The sequence below is a fragment of the Fringilla coelebs genome (genome assembly GCF_963513975.1).
Source record: "Fringilla coelebs genome assembly, chromosome: 4".
NCBI classification, from domain to species: Eukaryota; Metazoa; Chordata; class Aves; order Passeriformes; family Fringillidae; genus Fringilla; species Fringilla coelebs.
In genome coordinates, this window is record NC_140032.1 from 36579186 (window position 1) to 36595061 (window position 15876).

Sequence of the window (15876 nt, forward strand, 5' to 3'; positions counted from 1 at the left end):
TGAACTAGCTACCACTTACCAACACGCTGACTTTATAAATGAGCTTCTTCAGAGCTGTTCAGCAAACATGCAATGCATATGGATTCCTATCTAGGCAGTGTCACTGCTCCCTCAATTGAGCTGCTGCAGTGGCTGTGAGATGGGCAGTGACCAACAAGCACTGATGGCTGAAGATGAGCAAAAAGATCTGTGTCCTGAACAGCAGATTGCCAGCAGCAGAGAGGCATGATGCTCATGTTCAGGCTTTAGAGAGGTCCCAGGCATTGTGATTCATAAGCCTCTCTTGATGAAGGAGGGAGGTACATGATGGGAGGGTACACTTAGTGGAGTAATGACCCACTTAGTGGGAAACAAGACCCTTCAGGATAATCCAAATCCGATTTCAATTTCTTGGTGTCTGTAGGGAGAGGTCTCTGGATATATTACCAGTAGGCATTAAGCAAGCTATCAAAACTGGACTGTACAATTAGGAGATTTTTCCAGGTCAAGATAAGTCACCTCAATTTCCACACATAGTTGAGAGCATCCTGGACACACAAGAGGAGCGCTCAGCCAAAATTAAACGGGAAATGAGACCCACCTTGACAAGCCTCTTACTTCTACTGGTCACCTGAAAAATATCAACTGTATAACATTATTAATTTAACACTTCTCTCTGTGTATTGTGCAGACCTGAATCCCGATGAGATAGGGAAGCCCACAGAAATGTTGTATTGTGTTCACATATACTTCCCAGGTTTTCACAGCAAAGGATGCAGTTTGACAACCTATAGGTAGATAAATATTAGGAAAGCAAATGCAGATGACAGGGCCTTACTGCCTGCAACAAGAGGATCTGTGTCTCATGCTGTTCAGTGGTCCAGTGAAAGACAGAAAGGGCTACCATGTGGTTCCAGTGGGAGACAAGGAAACAAGCATCTTCTGACCATTATTATTATTATTTTTAAGGGACTGACAGCAGCAGATCTTCAAGATCTGGAAGGAAAGGAGCTATAGGGTGGTGACAAAGTGGAATTTCTCTGTTTCCCAAGATGTTCCAAGCTGATGCCATCACAGAGCAAAGCCATGTGCAGGGCCTGCCCTTTGCTGGGTGTCACATTGGCAGCCTGGCCACTTGGTGCTGTGCCAGCCATATGAGATCACCACCATGGGGAGCTGGGTCCACCACCCCATGGCTCATCATCTTTACGTTGGGGATGGCAGTAGATTAAACAATGAAAAAGTATGACCAATTTTTCTATTTATTATTCACACTGAATAATAAATTGACGCGCAACAGCTTTATTTTTGCAAGATCCTGTTCTGTCAAACAAAAAGGAGCAGATGAAGCAACTTATATATATAAATTTGCACTGCTTTTTTTAATGTCTTAAAGCCTGCATTCAAGCGTTGCTGTTGATGACCCAGCATGCTAAACACTTTTTAATATCTTATTACAAAAGCTTTTCAGCTTGCTTTTAAACAAATGAAAATCTGGTTTAATACAAGAAGCCTGTAAAATTGCCAACTATAAAAGAACATCATACTCACTCTTTATTTTTTTAAATTATTTGAAATGCTGCTGAATTCCCAACATACTTATTGAGATCCAAAGGTATGATCTAAGAGAAAAGATATGTTCATTTAATTAAAGTAGCCTTTTACATTTTTAAAAAGTTACTTTTGAAACATTCATATTGCCATTTATGAGCTTTGGGAGTACCAGAGGCTCTGGGGAGTGCTAATGACATACAGATAGCCATGTGTTGCTCTCACCTCCACTGTTTCTCTGGGACTGATTCTTTGCTGCTTGTGCCATGTGCAAAGCAGTGATAATCTATGTCTGTTTTATGGAGCTTTCCAATCTTTGATTGCAAAGCACTTAATGTTATGCTGCAGATGGGAAAAGGAGACACAAAAGGTGAGCTGCTTTGTCCCATGGGTCAAACTGGAGCCTAGTGGCAGAGCTTGGCTTGAGCAGTACCCTGTCAAGTGGCCTGTGCTGGGTGTAAAAGCCTACCATCTGAAATTGCTGACTCCTCCACAACCCATTGCTACTGCAAATGCAAAGGATGGAGAAACACGTTGGTTGGTTTCAGTGATTTACACTGCATCAAAAAGAAATTCAGCCCCGTGCATAGTCAGTGTAATTAAAAGACAGCAATGAGAGACCCATTGGTGTTTGGTAAGAGATCAGATCGGCAGTTTCATCTCAGCTTCAAATAGACAGGTGTCTCCAGAGCAACATTCTGGTCACTCTTAGGGAACTGTGTAAGTGCAGCCACAGCACCAGGCAGCCCCCCAGCCCCGTCAGCACAGAGTGCTCTTCCCTGGAATTCCATTTGATACCTACTACCTCGTCAGAGTAAATGGAAAGCTGAATACAAAATCCCAAACTGCACAACAAAATGAAGAAATTAATACAAAGGGGTCTCTGGCTCTCACCAGACAAATGGTGAAACAGTTTGATTTTCTTCTCTGCCTCAAAAGTGAAACCATGCTGACCTCCCTCAGAGTCACAGATGTACTTACGAGGTCTAGCTCCGTGCCTAATTGCCAGAACGCTGGAATGATGGAGCCTATTTTTAAATAACTTCCCTTCCATCTTTGAAATCAAAGAGGGAGTATGTGATGTAAAGAACAGCCTAAGTTCAGATAAAGTTTTAAAACTTATAGGAAGGAAGTAAAGCACAAGTAAAGGAAGAGAAGGACGGCCTAGCAGCCAAAATAAGGCTCATAAATTCCCCAGGCTTAAGGGCAGAGGAGATGCCAGAGTGCCATTCTTGTTCATGCTCTGGGTCACTAAATTTTGCCCTGTCAGGCTGCATTGAACTCAGACTGACTAGGGCATAATTGGGATTGGTCCCCATTTTATTTTGTCTCAGTCTCAGTGAAAAACTAGCTGAATCCTCTTTGCGTTGAAAGAAAATTTTCAGGAATGGGGGTGGAAATACAGTGAAAGTAAACAAAGAGACTTTCACTGGAACTGTCTGGGATGAGAAGCACATCAGGGTCAAAGCTGGAAGATCAAAGATTGCATCTACAGTGTCTTGTTCTCTAGAGGCTTGACCCACGCAGGGGTGTGACAGCTGGAGCAAACACATCCTCCCTACCCATGTGGGGAGATCAGCACACCTGGGCCATGCAGGCAGCAGGGATGCAGGGGATGCAGGGGATGCAGGGGATGCAGGGGATGCAGGGGGTGCAGGGGATGCAGGGGATGCAGGGGATGCAGGGGATGCAGGGGATGCAGGCTCCCCATGCAGGGGGACCAGTGCGTGCACAACCACAGGCACAGAGCTGCCTTCACTCCTCACACCTGAACTACATTGCCACCCCCAGTAAGTGTCACTCCTCCAAAAGGCTGGGTTTGTAGCAGAATAATCTTTTTGTCTGTGTTGCACCCCAAATTTCACATCTTCAAATTCCACGGGTTCTCTTTGCGCTTCCATGGTCTGCTAAGACACAGTGCTGGCGAGAAAAAGCAAAACCGAGGCAGAAGCCTTCCTCAACCCATTATTCCTCTCCGTGACTGTGACTGTTGCAACAGTTTGCAGGGAAAAAGCAAGGAATGTATCAGATGGAGGCCAAACATCAAGGTTAGGCTGAAAAGTTAGACAGCCTTTGACAGTAAACTGGTTTGCTTTCTCTCTACAGGCTCTCTCCTTCCATTCTAAATAGAGCACCTGGTGCAAGCCTGGCGGGCAGATGGCCCTGCCACGGTGCACACAGAACGCAGCCCTCCCAATCTGGCAGGCAGCTGTTTCACTTTCTTTTTGCCAGGCAGCCAGTTCAGGATTGTTTTTACTTTTCTTTCCCCTTTTCTGCTCCCTCTGTACTCAGCCTTACACTCCACGATGTAAATTGGAAGAGCAGATGTATAATCTGGGAAATTTTCCACATCCATCTTTTAAATAGGAAGGTGGATAAGCTAACTCAGCTCTTTAAGGCCCCATTTCGGAAAAAGCACTTTAGGCACATGCTTAAGTCCTGTTGATTTAGGAAAGGCAAAAAAGGCTAGTGATTTCATAGGTCTTAAACACATGCTTATGTGTCCTTCCTGAAGAGCAATATGCACCTGAACAGTGGCCCAATTATGCCAGTGCAAAAGGCACAAAAAAAAGTGCTCACTGTAAAATACACAAGCCAAGTAAAGTCCTAGTTTAGCTCTTTATAATGGTAACAGTTTCATTGACTTTTTGAGGTCAAAGAAATGTGCTGGCTCCAGAGTCTTGTTAGTTTTGAGGAGCTCAAAGTTATAAGAAAATATTGAAATCCTGGTCACCCCCAAATCCTTCAAACCTCTCCTGTGCCAATAAACTCTTGGTTACCCTTATCCCTCAATAAAACTTTGACAGCATTACTGGACCAGGCACATTCAGATTCCTCACTAGGGATGCTTTCCCCCAAATGCTGAGATGAAATCTTTTCCTCAGCTGCTGCAATACCACAGAGATACATGGTACAGCACAGACAATCTTACTGGTCAGTCGACCAGGCTTGGAAATGGGCAGCAAACTGGTGTGAGCTGCTCCCTGGAGGACTGAGTGAGCTGCATGCAAAGCAATGGTTGTCCTCTCCCACACATATTTTTGCACATTTTATTCTCCCTCCCAGCCCCTGCATATAGCCTTGCAATCTGCCCCCCAGCAAACCCATTCCTATTGTTCCTCTGCACTAACAGAGGAGGAGACCCTTTTTCTCTGGGGGACACTCTGAGGGGCTGGGCTCACCTTTCTGCTCCCAGCTATCTCTGCTCACAGCTTCCCATCTTGTTATCGATGTCTAAGAGCACCTTGCAGGCTGTCCTGTCTGGAAACAGCTCTCAGTGCCCCACTGTGAATGCAAGGTGGGCAAAGTGCCCCATCCCAAGGCCCTCTCCCAGGCTCCCCCAGTCCTGCCACTGGCTGCCTCCTTTGCTCTGCTGCCCCACTGAGCTCCAAGCTCTGGTGGCACAGGGTGAGCCCTGCTTCTGCACCAACTGCTCTTAATGAAACAGGCAGAAAACTCACCTGGGTATTCCTGATGTGGTCTCCCCAAATGCCTGGCAAACAAAGCAAAGAAGTGAAGCAGAGCTGGCTCCTGTGAACTGACTCCTGGGCAATCACTACTGCCATTTTCAGGGTCCTCTCTCCAGGGAGCAGACTTCCAGCCTTCATGAGAGTTGTGCCACAGATCAACAAGCACAGAGATACAAGTAAAGAGATTTCGTTCTTGTCAGAAGCCTGTTGGCTTGTGATTTCTGCCAAGAGGTTGTTGTGCGGGTTTCTGTTTGACTTCTGCTTGTTTTATACTGTCTTTCAGGAAGGTCTGAGGAAAGTGGAGAGCCAAGGCTCTCCTGCGCAGCCCTGATGCAATGAATGCAGGTATCAATAGGCACAAGTGAACCAAGGTAGGAAGAAGAAATTTGGCTGGAGAAATTAGTTCAGAGGCAGTTTTACTTTGTTTTTTCTTCCCTTAATCATAGCCTGTGGCAGATTATTAGAGATCATCTTTCACTGCAGCTGCCTATATTGTACTTGACCTATGCAGTAAGAATTTGGTCCCCAAGCCTGGAAGTCAGGCACCCTTGCCTAGCTCTGATTTCTCTTAAACAATTTTAATTAAACAAGGAAAGAAAAAAAGTGAACTGACAGTTATGAATAATGAAGTGGAAATGGGTTATGAATACAATAAGAACTAATTAAACCGTGACGGTAGGAACATGCTGATTTTTTTTTTTTGTCAGACTTTTAAATGAAATACATGTGCATTTAGAAGGGATTTAAATCTGCTACACACACTTTCCTTTACAGCACAACTCATGACAGCTGTTAGTCACATCACTTAATGCACTTCTGCATCAGGCTTCAGACACCAGTAAACGGTGCTGGATAGGAACCTGTATGGGAGACCATAGGAATCATGCTGGAGAAGTTTTACCTTCTGTCAGAGATGTGCTTGCACACGTGTGCACTGAACCTGTGGTATAGCAAGTACCGTAAAGCCAAATCATTCCCAAATGCTAAGATGCTTCAGCCTGTTCTAATAAAAACATCCGTATTCCCCTAGCATGTTACTACTGAAGATGTGCAAATAACAATAGCAATGTATTGCACCGAACAAAAATGAAATCACCAGCAAGGGACTGTCCTACAGACCACCTGCAGATTATATATCATTTCTTTTCAGAAAAGTTGGAGCAGAGGGGAAAGGGGATTATTTTATTCCACAGAAACTGATGGCAGCAAGCTGAAAATGATACAGGAAATATTCATTCCTCATTCCCAAAGGGAGAGCAAGGGCCAGCTCAGAAAATTAAAAGGCTTTACTGAAGATTTTCCTGGAAGAATTCCTCCACAGGCCCCTTAGTGCTGGTTTTGAGGCAAAGAACAGTAGGAGCACTGAGAGAAGTGACCGAGACAGTAGCTGACCAAGTAGCCTCTGCCTCCCCTTACCCAGCAGTGTGAATTCCACCCTGTGTGATTCTGCACTCATAGACTCCCACTCACGCGTACGTGGATGGCCGAGCTTCGCCCAAATACTCCTGAGGACTGGCTGCCTGCCTCCAAGCTTGAGACTGACTCCAGACTTCCCAGATTCTTCAAAGCATCCCTCCAATTCCCTCACCCTGGGCTTGCTGCTTGTCCACACTGTGTTCGAGTTTATCATCTCCAGCAGAAAACGTCGCTGAGCTAGAAGGTGTGGTAACACCCAAAGAAACCATCTTTTCCCAATTGTCTGATGGAGAGGATTGTGTGATGTGGTTGCTGTGGAGACTGTCAGGGGCCAGCAGTATATCTGAGAATTAATCACTTCATACATTCCTTGCTTCTTACACATTTCCCTAAATAAGCGTGCAGGACACGGGAGGCAGAGGTAGGGGGACTGTGACCTGAGCCACCACGATGAGAGCAGTGGGCCACACCTGATCCCTGGCAAGTGCCTTTGAGCCTGTGCTCCAATCTTCTCCCCGTACCTCTGCTCAGAGGGACTCACATCCAAGAAGAAACCTTGGAAGGCTTTTTGATAACTTGCATTCAGAGTGCCACAAAATAATTTGGCCCGTCTATGCGAAAAATGCCTTTTTCCTCAAAATGGAAGGGCTGTATTTTCGTGGAGCTCACTTGTGCACAGAAAGTCTCATTTATGAATCTACTACATGCAGTGAAAATGTGCCCTTTTTGTGAATAAAGCTCCAACTGTCTGCTAACAGTGCTAACACACTGACATCATTCTGCAAACATTTTCACGTAATACAGTCTCTGACAAGCTTTGTTTCCACTCGGGTCAAATTACTTGGAAAAATCACACTTTTCCCATTAAAGAATCATTTTCTCTATAAGCAGTTTCCAGTGTACTCCACCCCACCAACTTCCAGTTGGAGCTAGCTCACTTTTCTTGGCCCATCCCAATGGCCAGAGCCCAGGCAGTTCTCAGTGCCAGGTCAGGTGGGAGGCAGGCAGATGCGTTCCGTTCAAACATTAATCAAGATTACAAATTGCTTAAGCAATTTCCACTCCACCACAGTCTCCAGCCAACAGAGGTTAAAAAGCTCTGCACCTTGGTGAACAAATAATTTGTGGAGACTTACAAAGCAACATTTTTGCTCCCTACATTTATGCAAATACTTAGAGTCAGGTGAGTCTTGCAAAAGGGTTATTTGAACAAGTAAAAGCATCCTAAGCTGCCAAGTAAGGTCCATGTTTGCTGGTACACTCTAGGTACTTCATGTTTTCTAACAGCACAAACCCACTTCACAGAGACCAGTTTGTGACACAAATAAACTAAGAACAATTTTGCCTACAGTAGAGAGTTGTCACAAATGTAAGTGTACTAGCAGTGGAGGCTTGATGCGTGCTTTGAAGATGAAGAGTTAAGCTAACTTGTTGCCATGTAAATGATCCATTGGCATATTTTCAGAAAGAGTGAAAGCTCTTTTTTGTGGCTGAGTGTTGAACGGCACACTAGGCTGCAAAATGGAGCTACAGGAAAAAATCAGTTTATTTCTGTATATGTCTACTTGAGAGTAACTAGAAATTCAGAGCTGGAAATCAAGTTCAATTCTTATTTTCACCAAGTCTGTTTGAATTTTGGGAAGGCAACTTGACCAAAAACATCTCTGCTCAAAAAATTCTGTGGGTAAGAAATTAGTCCTTGTACATTATCTTCTCTGCAGGAAAAAACTTGGTTTCAAAAATTTTGGCTTGATTACTTTTGGTGCAGCTAATAACCTCTGCATCACTTCCTCTATGAAATTTTCAAATTTTCACTCTGACACCTTTATACTTGATTCACTTCCTGAATTACTGAATAATGCTAAAGCCTTCTGTAAGTGAAAAGGCAAAGTTTAGGCACTGTCCACATGCAAATGTGTGTCTTTCAAAAAGCTGTAAATGTGGACACTTCAGTCTCACAAAGATATATTTTGCTCCTAGAAATAATTTGCTTCTATTAGCTGTTACAATCTGAAAGGTTTTTTTTTAACACCAAAATACAGTACATATTTTCATAGGGTTTTTGACAGCTTAAAAAATTTATTTATTTTATTATTTTCATGGAAAGCAGGTAATTTTGCTATCTCCACTCCACACATGTGAAAATGCAGCACAGATACTGTGAGGTGGTCATGCTCTGGACAGATGGTGAGGCAGGGAGAGAACTCCTGCCTTCAGAAACTCAGTACAATGCTTCAACATAAACCGAGCAAAGTTGTTCTGCCCAATATTTTTATAGGTCTGATGACAATATGGATGGAGTTGAGATCCCTATAAAGTAATTTCCGTAGCCCAAGCATCCTATGAAGTGGGAAGAAACATAACTCAGTATAAAATTCTTCAGGCAAGAAAAATTGCACTGTAGTAAGAGCCGTACACAATTCAAACAAATGTTTTTGGGGTTTTTTTTACTTTGTCTCCATTCCTTTCTGCACATTATTTGTGTTTGCATTGCTACTCGTATATCATTCTTCTAAATATCCTTTGGGTAAATAGGTATGCACTTTCTCTGTTTTTTTTATAATGTTTAGAAGATAGAATGTGCTCCTTTACCTAAAAAAAAATTATTGTTATAGGGTTGCTTCTATGCAAAGGTTATTATTATGCTAAAACCTGTTTTATTTCAATAAAAATTGTCTATGAAGACGGATGCAATGGTTCCTGCATAGACACATAACCTGCTTCCCTTAAGGAAAAACAGAAGTCACACAGCAGGGATGAATGACATAGATATTGCACAGAAGCACAGGGGAAAGAACCAGAGCCATCCTTTATTTATTTGTAATGAAAAAAATCAATACATTGTTTTAAAGTATTTGGATTACATAGAGGCAGGCGGGTAGGAAGAGAAGGGATGTGGGAGAGAAGGGAGGAAAGAGGGAAGGGAGGAAAGTGGGAAGGAGGAAGGAAGGAAGAAGGAGGAAGGGAAGCAGGGAAAAGTTTAGTTAGCCCCTAAATCTGATCAAGGGACTGGCTTTCTAGGATGCACAGCAGAGATCTAAGGAGACATGAGGAATGTGACTTTGCTGTGGTGTTAAATGGCTTCCAGAACTGACCCTTGTCAAGCAACCACAAGCATGGGCAGAGCCGGCATGCAGCTTCCTGCACACCTATGGAAACAGGCTGTGAGAGCTCTGTGTTTGAAATGAAAAGTTCCTTCGGGCTGTCTAGCTGCCTTGTCATTGATGGGCATTTGATCTTGCATTTTCAGCCTATATCCAGGCTTGCACTGAATCACATTGCTTTACAGACAGTCACAGATATTCGCATGGTGCTTTGCTAGCACACATTGGGAAGTCTTTAGTTAGGCAGCCCTGTTTCAACTGGGCAGCTGCTTCAGGATAAATTCCCCACAGATTCCATGTCCCTCGGTGTTATCATAAGCATTTATGTTCACAGCAAGTCAGGAAAAAAAAAGCATATGCAGATATAAAGAAATAAATTAAGGGTCCCTCCTCTTTGGATGCAAATCTTTGTCATCCGTTTGTTAGAGTCCAATTGAGAAAATAACCACTCCTTAAAGGTGCCTATTTCTTTCAAATTGCTCTAAAGGGACTCTAAAAGGATCATTCAGATTAAGAAATTTACATTATAGATGTCTATAACTGAATCAGTCTTTACAGAGGTAGCAAAGGTGGTGCTGATAATATCCTTTCTTGACTTAGCTGAGGAGATGTTCATTAATGTCTTGAGGGTCCTGGCTCCTTAAGCTTACCCTCAACATGCTTACCATCCTGGGCAGCAGTGAGTTCAGCTCAGAAATTCAGAAGAGTTTGCAGCAGCTTGTTTTTTCCTAATGTCCTGGTCTGAGCACATGCTCTGGAAGTGGGCAGTACAGAGTCTGCTCTGCCTGCAGCCTGACAGGGCTCACCCTCTTACGAGGATCCCCACGCACCAGGCTAACGGGACACTCGCCCAACTCTCAGCTGAAACCCGGCTGTTCTGCAGTTTGGGACACCAAACCTCTGCCCAAACTGACAGGGTGCCCTGGCACCATCAGTCTGGGGGTAACCAAGGGGAAAGTCAGGTTCCTATCCAATGTAAAATGAATCAATATGCATTGTCACAGGGGGAAGGGATCAGTTTCCTCTCTTCCTCAACCCACAGCTGGACTAAAAATTAAGCTCCCATTTGCCTTTTCTCCCCACTCCTCCTTGATGTGCTTGACATGCTTGGCTGTCCAGCCTTCTCTGGCTTGAGTTCCCTGCCCACAGGTAGGATGGGCACAGGGGCATCCAGCAGCTGCAGTGACTGGGATGGCTCCTCCTCCCTGCCTGAGCCCCAGAGCAGGGGGAGCATCAGGGGCTAAAATGGGAGTCCTAGCCTGGGCCATTGTCTGAGCCAAAAGCAAACACAAAATATCTCTGGGACATATATGTCCATGTGCTGCTGACACCCTTAGGGGATTTGAACCCTGGAGATGCAGCAAAGCTCCAGGGGCCACAGCCTGACCTTTGGCTGGCTGGGCTTGGCAGCAGCCCTGCAGGGCCACACTTGCACAGGTACTCTACCAGCCCCAGAAATGTTTGGTTAGCTCTGTACCCTGCCAACTTTGCTTTCAGACCCAGCTCCATCTTCCAGCAGAGACATAAACAGAATCTTTTCTGCTCTCAAGTGACATAAATAACATATGGGTGCTCTTGTGTATCACCCTCTTTCTTACCTGCTGTTGTGGGTACCAAAAAACTTGTTCTTAGCCCTAAGCAAAATCTCCTGGCAATGCTCACAGGCTGGCTGGTATATTTGGGTCACAGACATTGTTCACCTAATTCTGCAGGAGACACCACAAAGTCCCCTGGGGTGTGTCAGGCTCAGGTGGTCCAGTGAGGCTGCGCCCCAAATGCACTCAGTTCAGGCAGCCCCAGATTGTGCTGTGCTCAGGAATATGAGTATTGCCTGAGTGTGCCCTCAGTAGACCCCAGAGTTAAAGGCATCCTCTCACCTCTTTACTGCAACCCTTCCAATATTTTAAGAGGAAACAGAAATCCTTTCTTGCTAAAGAGCCCCAAAAAGGTGTGCAACATGATATGGTCCCATGTGAGCAGGATTTCCTGCCTGACATCTGAACATTGCTTAAGAATTATTTAGCCTATTTTTCCTTCTAGCATGTAACATGAAGTTTTCCATTTGTTACTACTTACAAACAAGTATCATGATTAATTTGACAAATAACTCCAGATTGAATAACTCTGCTGGAATTTTTCTTTAAAGCCTGCATCATTCTGGACTAGTTGTTGGAGAAGGAGCTCTTGGTTCTCATTAGGAATTAAATAGATTTCTTCTATATCTGTATCATGGTTTAATCCTGGCTGGCAACACAGCCACTCTCACCCCTGCTGGAATAGGGGAGAGGTGAGAAGGATAAAAGTGAGAAAACCTGTGGGCTGAGATAAAGACAGTTCATTAAATAAAGCAAAAGCTGTGCAGACAAGCAAAGCCAAACAAGGAATTTATTCACTCCTTCCCATGGGCAGGCAGGTGTTCAGCTCTGTCCAGTAAAGCTGGGCCCCATCACATGTAACAGTGGTTTGGGAAGACAAATGCAGTCACTGCAAATGTCCCTCCCTTCCTCCTTCCCACAGCTTTGTCTGCTGCTCTGGAATATCCTTTGGTCAGTGGGGATCAGCTGTGCCCCCTCCCATGCCCTTGTGCACCCCCAGCCTCCTCACTGTCATGGTGGGCTGAGGAGCAAGAAAAAGCCTTGACTGTGCAAGCCCTGCTCAACAACAACTAAAACATTGCTGGGTTATCAATGCTCTTTCCAGGAAAAAACCTGAAACGTAGCCCTACGCTAGCTACCGTGAAGGAAATTAACTCTGTCCTAGTCAAAACCAGCACAACCCATGCCCCCAACGTTGGTTATATACATGGATGAAATTTTGTCCCCACAGATCACAGAGATCAGCGGGAATTCCAGTTGCCAAAGTGAAAGGGTTGAGAATCAACCCAAGGTGAAAATTATGTTTTTCCAGGGGAATCATAAATTATCAATGGAAGAAAGCAAGGCTGAGATTTGTCTTTGAACAGAGATTTTCCTGAAGAAAATTCTCTTAATTTTCCTTTAACTATGTATATCAATAATGAATACAAGACTAGCAGTCTAGTCCCATGATACTGAATAAATTACTACCCACTGGATCATAAATCAAGTGTTTGCATAATTTGGCTATTTACAAATCAAGCCTCAATCCAGAAATCGCTTTTTCCCAATGCAGTCATTGTAGTTAAGCGAATACTTGGAAAACACACAAGATCTCATCTATTTATCAGTTTCTTTTCAAACAGCTGTTCATATCTGTAGTAGAAAGGAAGATGCAAAATGTTCTTGGACTGTATTCAAAATATGAAAATTATCATAGTAACAGTGGGAACAACAAAAACCTCATGAAGGCGATCCAGCTTTCTTTTCAGTGGCTCTCAGGACACAGATGCCATTGAAACAGAGTCTCTCAGGAGGATGTTTTGGTAGCACAAAACCAGAGTGCCTTTTCCTGCCCAGGGGATGGCTGCATATGGAGCAGCCAGCACATCTGATGGCTTGTGCCCAGCTCTGTCCTCACCTCCAGAAAACAGTCCTGCAAGTTGCTCTCCACTTCTGGAAGGGCACTAGTAACATATACTGCTTCCCTCAAAAGCTAGTTTAATGAAGGGTTTTGCTGCTAGAAACAAGTGTGCTGGGGGATTTATGGAAAATTGGGCCAGGGTTTACTCCAAAGCCAGCATTGACCTGAACTCCCCCAAAGGTACCCGTCAGAGGACAAGGGGTGGCTCCAGAGAGTTTCTATCTTTCTTTGCACAGGAGTTTCACTCTGCTCAGATAACCAGATAGTGGCCCATAGCTGGTTATCTGCTCAAAGTGGGCATGCACCCCAGAACCAGAGTGTTGCAGTATGCTGCTTTTCCACTCATGTAAATGGCAGGGTAAGGACCAAAGCAAAGAGTGAACTTGCTTGGAAGCCATGCCTCCGAGCTCATTCCAAACAGATATGTGGAACCATAATATTGTACTTAGAAATACATTTGAGTTTCCGTGGTCATTTTTAGATGCAATAAACTAATGAGAGCCATGAAAGCTGGAATCAGCCACTGTTCTCATTTCCAAGATAAACATCTCAAAATACATTATGAAGAAAATAAAGCAGACCAAGTTGCTAGTAAGGATTCCAAGTGTAGGTGGCTTGTTTTGAAGTTCCATTAATGTTTTTAAATTTGTTTTGGTGCCAGCCTGCAAAGCAAAAATATTCCAAGAGATAACATGAAGGTACATAGTCAAAGGAAGAATAAACCCATTATTCATCTACTGCAAGGCATTTGGCCACAGTGAAGTAAGAGATGGAGAATGGAAAGTTGTTGACGTGTCCGGAAGATGGAGATTATTTTGTGGAACGTAGCACAAAGTTTAGTGCTATCTATAAAAAAAAGAGAAAAGATTACTGGGTTGTGGGAGAAGGAAACCAGCTACCCAGAAGACAGAGGAAGCCCCACAGTCACAGCAATGTCATCCTGGGTTAATTTATCCAAGTTAACCCGTGTGCAGCCATGCCCTTGGGCAGGATACACAAGATATTTACTTCTCACACCTGCAAACCTCTTTCCACCTCCTCTGGAACAACAATAAAACCCCCAGTAAGAAAAAGAAAAGAACACCTACAACCATAAGATACTAGAGGATGAAAATATTCTAATTTTAAAAAACTCTATTAATCTGCAGGTTATCTTCAACTTCCAGAGCAGCCTAGGAAGTGAGCCACAACTTGCACTAACATGCAAGTTAGCAGTCCATTAAAAATCTAACTGAGGAGGAAAAAGAACTGCAAAGCTAAGGCTCAAAACGAAACATGTGAACAGGTTATAGGAGTCCCATTGAGAAATATTCAGCATTGCAAGGCTCCTGAGAGAAGAACATCTGCCAGTGCTTGAATAATACAGCTACTATTTGCAATTCTTCAATCTCAGCTTTTCTTTAATTTTAATTCATTTTAAGAGTAAAGAATTTATCTACTTAACAAGGAATTTAAATTTAGGATTGCTGGATTATTGACTTATAAGATTTCTCAAAAATAAAGGCAAAGAAATGTCCATCTCTTTGGAATCTAATAAGGTCAAAAACATAAATAAGGGGAAGCTCAAATTTTGTTGAATGACTGTATCTTGTTTTTTCCAGTTTAAATATATATATATATAAAATAAATTACATATATTGTATGATTTGTCTACAGCTTAGTCAGCATACTTCATAGCAACATTTAGGAAAGGACTTGTATTCATTAAACTTCTTTCTAATTGTATTGTTATTAAAAGCCACATTCAAAAATTGTGTCTGCCTTGCATAAGTGTCTCACTGCAAAACACACTCCACTCTTCTGGCTCACGTGTATGGTGCTGGACACAATGAACTAACAAATTAAATAATAGCTAATAAGATTTGTCCAAATCTGATTTTGCTGTCCTTTTTTTGATACTGCAGATCTCCAACAGCAGCTCCAGCAGAACAGCATTACAGCTGCAGATCTGTAGGTGAGAACGCACTCCCGGTGTTTGCTGGGGCAGCACAGCTCCAGTCCCTCCAGAGGTGTTAGCTGGCTCTTGCTGGGAACAGCCAGATTGCCAAAGGACTCCCTCCACCCACAGATCCTGCAGGGAATACCTGGAGGAAAACAAAAGGAGGGTTCAAGAAGGTCTGACCCTTATGCTGAAATGAGTCTGTGCAAATTCTTCCGATGATAACAAGTCTCAAGCTTTGGCCAGCTATAACAAGGCTGAAGGCTCCCTGGCTGAAGTCCTGTGCTCTCAGGGAAGCAAGGAGTGTTCCAGTGCAGCCTCCCATGAGGTGTACTGCACCACTGATCCCAGCTCTCCACAGCCCTTCCTTCCCCCAAAATGCACGTCAAGATGGTTTCAGCTGTGCCCTGACAGTGATCCAACACATACCTCTAAAACCACCGAGCATCAGGTGTTAGAAAGAGTTCTGATTTTTGAAATAGTTATTGATTAACACCGTGTTGATAAATGAAACTGTTATGTTACCACAACATTTGGCTGCTATCTGACTCATTAGGCCATAACCCCTCACCTGTGTCTCAGGACTGTGCCATGGATCAAGCTCCAATCCATGCTTTTCTGCTGAACCTTTACTACCATTTACTGAAGGGTATATTCTGAGAAGCAGCTCTAAGAGGCTTGCTTTACAGACATTCTGGAAAGGACAACAGAAGGACAAAGGACAGCAAGATTTTCAGAGGTTGTTGTTCTGGAGCTGAGAAAGTGCAGGAAAGGGTCTAAAGGTGGCAATTAAAATTTAGAGTAATCCCTCTGCCCTCCAGTGCCCTGAATGGATCTGCATTTGTTTGTCCAGCATGCCTGCCCAAGAGGTGTCTGAACTAGTTATACACTATTGTATATCATTGCAATAGTGATACTG